Source organism: Chiloscyllium punctatum, chromosome 36 (genome assembly GCF_047496795.1).
Source record: "Chiloscyllium punctatum isolate Juve2018m chromosome 36, sChiPun1.3, whole genome shotgun sequence".
In the NCBI taxonomy this organism is placed as follows: domain Eukaryota; kingdom Metazoa; phylum Chordata; class Chondrichthyes; order Orectolobiformes; family Hemiscylliidae; genus Chiloscyllium; species Chiloscyllium punctatum.
This window is the reverse complement of record NC_092774.1, coordinates 33,453,626-33,457,845: the sequence shown is the minus strand read 5'-3', so window position 1 is coordinate 33,457,845 and position 4,220 is coordinate 33,453,626. Positions and strand designations below refer to the sequence as shown.

At 51.2% G+C, this 4,220-nt stretch overlaps 1 non-coding gene across 1 annotated transcript; it reads left to right on the top strand.

The window, feature by feature from the left end:
- Positions 1-2,228: 2,228 nt before the first annotated feature.
- Positions 2,229-2,300, top strand: trnae-uuc (transfer RNA glutamic acid (anticodon UUC)). Its single transcript has one exon. It is a non-coding gene; the product is annotated as a tRNA-Glu (tRNA).
- Positions 2,301-4,220: the final 1,920 nt, after the last annotated feature.

The following is a 4,220-nucleotide window of genomic DNA, read 5'->3' as shown; positions in this document are numbered from 1 at the left end:
GATGCTGCCTAACCTGCTGAGTTGCTCCTGCAATTTCTGTTTTTGACTGAACGTCCATTTCATCTTTCGGGATGAAACACCCAGACTCGCCATTTGCAGATATTTAACCCTTTCGAAACCTGTGAAGTGATTGGATTCAAACAAACTCTGCAATGATTCACTCTTTCTCAGCTCCACAGGCAGAGAGACCTGGGAAATGAAGCTGTCAGTGTGATTCTGTTTTGGTGGGCCGAAGTGGTGAATGCGATGGACATGAAATCCATTGCGGTTTCCCCACGCAGGTGTGAACCCTGCCGACTACAGTTGAGAACTGTCGTCAGAAAGAAAAGGAGATTGCTCCACGGTTTTTTTAAAAATGCAAATCAGTGGAGGGGTTGAAGTATTTCAATCACACTGGGACTGGTCGGGAATTTGTAGCCCACTGCCTGTCAGGGTGGAAACAAGCAGATACCCACAGAGCTGCTTTTGAGGCTATGAGCCAAGAGTTTGGAAATGAGACTAGAACAGTGAGGGGCGTGAAGTCGTGATCGAAGTTAAGCAGGCACCTGAGGATTAATGTGTTTTATTTGCCAGTGAAAGATACTGCTTCACAAAGTTGGGACTATGGAAGGGAAGCAGTGACGGTGATAATCTTTGGCTGTTCCTCTTGTGAATGTTCCCATTGCTGCGCATGTCCGTGTTAATGTCAGAACTCTGACCCATGGCGGCGTCAGGTTCGCACATTGCCAGGGGCGCAATGGATGACGCATCTGACTCCACCTACCTGGTTGAAATGCATCTCACAGCTTCTTCACACACCCCAATTCATCTTTCTCATTGTCCTGAAGCCGACATATTGTTTGAATTCCTGATCTGCAGGAACGAGACTCTTTTCATTGTCTCGCGTCAGTAAATGTCCCTGAGAACATCAGAGTCCCGTCACAGCGCTGTCAGAGGAGGGGAAGCTGAAATAGCCCCACACGCTGCTCACGGGCACATTTCACATTCCCCAACTCACCGCCCGAACCACTGCGGCTCTTGGGAGTGGAAAGGAAACAAACACCAAAACCCAGTCTCAGCTTTGTAAGTCTTCAGGAAATAAGAAAACTGTCCATCCCTTCGGGTCTTCCATCCTGGGCTGACAGCCTTGATTTTAAATGGCTGTCCAGTCAGTGCCGATTCGTTTAGGCTGAAAAAAATCTTCCTTATCTCATCCCAGCATTTCTTGCTACAGAGAACTGTGTGGCAGTGTTCATGTATATATTTCCTTGTATGGTATTTTGTAAATAACATTCGTTTGCTGGTTGTTTGTATCGGGTATTTCAGGTTCATTAGCCGCTGTTTAAGTGTGTTGGTAGGTTTGTGGGCTACCATGATGATGAGAGGGTTGAGTTGTCTGGACATCATTTCCCAGATGTCTTTAATGTAAAGTAATGTGGCTAGGGTTTCTGCAGACGTTGTGTCTACTTGTGTCAGTTTGTTGATGTGAAATTGGCACAATGGGTTTATTGGGTAGGCAAAAGTGAGGACTGCAGATGCTGGAAACCAGAGTTTAGAACAGAGTTGTGCTCGAAAAGCACAGCAGGTCAGACAGCTTCCGAGGAGCAGGAAAATCGACGTTTCGGGCAAAAGCCCTTCATCAGGAATAGAGGCAGGACGCTTCCAGGGGTGGCGAGATAAATTGGGGGGTGCTGGGCCAAAGGTAGCAAAGAGTACAATAGGTGAATGGGGTTGGGGACGTAGTTGACAGGTCAGAGAGGAGGGTGGAGCGGATAGGTGGGAAGGGAGATTGACAGGTCCTGAGGACAGCGCTGAGCTGGAAGGTTGGAACTCAGGTAAGGTGGGGGGAGGGGAAATGAGGAAACTGGTGCAGTCCACATTGATGTCCTGAGGTTGAATGTATCCGAGGCAGAAGTTGGGGCGTTCTTCCCCCAGACATCGGGTGGGGAGGGAGGGACGATGGAGGAGGCCCGGGTCCTGCATGCCCCTGGCAGAGTGGGAGGGGTGGTTGAAATGTTGGGCCACAGGGCGATGGGGTTGATTGTTGCGGGTGTCCTGGAAATGCTCCCTCAAACGCTGTGACTTGACTCTGCGACGGGGCTCCAGTCTCCCCAATGTAGAGGAGACCGCATCGGGAGCAATGGATACAAGAAACAACTTTTGTGGAAGCCTTCTAACTACCGTGACCCGTGTTCGATTTCCGGGCAGGGAAGCAATTTTCAGTAGAGCTGTCAAACTTCGCTGCCGTCTCCCTGGTGGTCTAGTGGTTAGGATTCGGCGCTTTCACCGCTGCGGCCTGGGTTTGATTCCCGGTCAGGGAAGCAATTTGCAGTGTGTTTCTCTCCATGCTTCAGGCTCACTGCCTTTATTCCTGACGAAGGACTTATGCCCGAAACGTCGATTTCGAAGCTGCTTGGATGCTGCCTGAATTGGAGTTGCGCAGTTATGTTGTGGCTGCACAGGACATTGGTGAGACCACTGTTAGAATATTGTGTGCAATTCTGGTGTCCCTCCAAGCAGAAGGATATTGTGAAATTTGAAAGGGTTCTGAAGCACCAATGGGTCCACAGAGGGGAAGAGGCCCTTCTGCTGCCCTGAGTGTGGGAAGGCCTTCAGTGATTCCTCTGCCCTGCTGACGGACCAGTTGGTCCACACCGGGGAAGGCTGTTCTCCGGCCCCAAGTGCGAGATGGCCTTCAGCAGTTCTTCCCACCTGTTGAGACACCAGTGGGTCCACACTGAGAGGCCGTTCTTCTGCCCCAACTGCAGGAGGGGCATTGCTCTTTCCTCCGACGTACTGGCCCATTGGTGTATCCAAATGGTAGAGAGGTCGTTCAGTTGCCCTATGTGCAGGAAGGCCTTCAGCAATTCCTCGGCCCTGCTGAGGCACCAGTCTATCCACACCGGGGAGAAGCCGTTCTCCTGCCCCGAATGTGGGAAGGTCTTTACCCACTCCTCCACACTGCTGAATCACCAGATGGACCACACGGGGGTTTGGGGGGGGGGGGGACAGTGGCGGAGGAGGGGAGGCCATTCTGCTGCCCTAAGTGTGGGAAGGCCTTCAGCAATTCCTCCGCCCTGCTGAAGCACCAGTGTGTCCACCCTGGGGAGAGACCCTTCAGCTGGTCCGAGTGTGGGAAGAGGTTCATGTTTTCCTGCAACTTGCGGAAGTACTAGCGGGGGCACCAGCGCTCCCAGCAATCAGATCCCACCAGTGACGCTGCCTTCGGTTACCCCCCAGGACTGAATCTGCTGCCAGTTCTGACAGTGGGTGCAGTGGGAGAGTAGGTGGGCTGTTATTGTTTTCTGCTGGAATGCAATTGCCTCCCCTACACCCCACAAACCCAACCCCAAGGTAGCTCAGGGTTAGCACTGCTGCCTCATGGCACCAGGAACTCAAGAATAATTCCACCCTTGGGGTTCTGTGTGCAATTTATGGAGGGTAGGAAAATGGATCTGAGTGGGTTAGTTTTCGGAAGATCAGTGCAGATGTGTTCGGCTGAAGGACCTGTTTTTCCACATTGTGGGTGTGCTATGATTCTATGAGCTTTGCCTTCAGTGGACACTGTTGCTCATTGAGCCCGGGACTGCACATTGCCAATGAAATGATCCAGAGAAACCTAAGACCGCAAGACCATCGGAGAAGAAGTTTGGCCTTCTCTGCCATTCGTTCGTAACAAAAGTATTGGATGAGATTAGCTACAGTGTGGAAACAGGCCATTTGTCCCAACAAGTCCACACCGACCCTCCGAAGTGTAACCCATCCAGACCCATTTCCCTCTGACTAATGTACCTAACTCTATGGGCAATTAAGCATGGCCAATCCACAAGACCTGCACATCTTTGGTTTATGGAAGAAAACAGGACCACCCAGAGAAAACCCACGCAGACATTGGGAGAATGTGCACACTCCTCACAGACTGCCACCCAAGGCTGGAATAAAACCTGGGTCCCTGGCACTGTGAGGCTGCAGGTGTAACCACTGAGTCACTACATATTGCAACCCGAGGTTGGAAAGCCGGGGGTTGGGAGAATACAGCAAGCCAGGCAGCACCAGGATGTGGAGTAGTCAGCGTTTTGGGTATTAACCCTTCTTCATTACTGAAAGAGTGACTTATCTATGAGAAAAGATTTACATGAATGTTGCTGGGGGTTGGAGGGTTTGAGCTGCAGGGAGCGGCTGAATAACGTGGGGTTGTTTTCACTGGAGCATCGGAGGCAGAGAAGTGACCTAATAGCGGT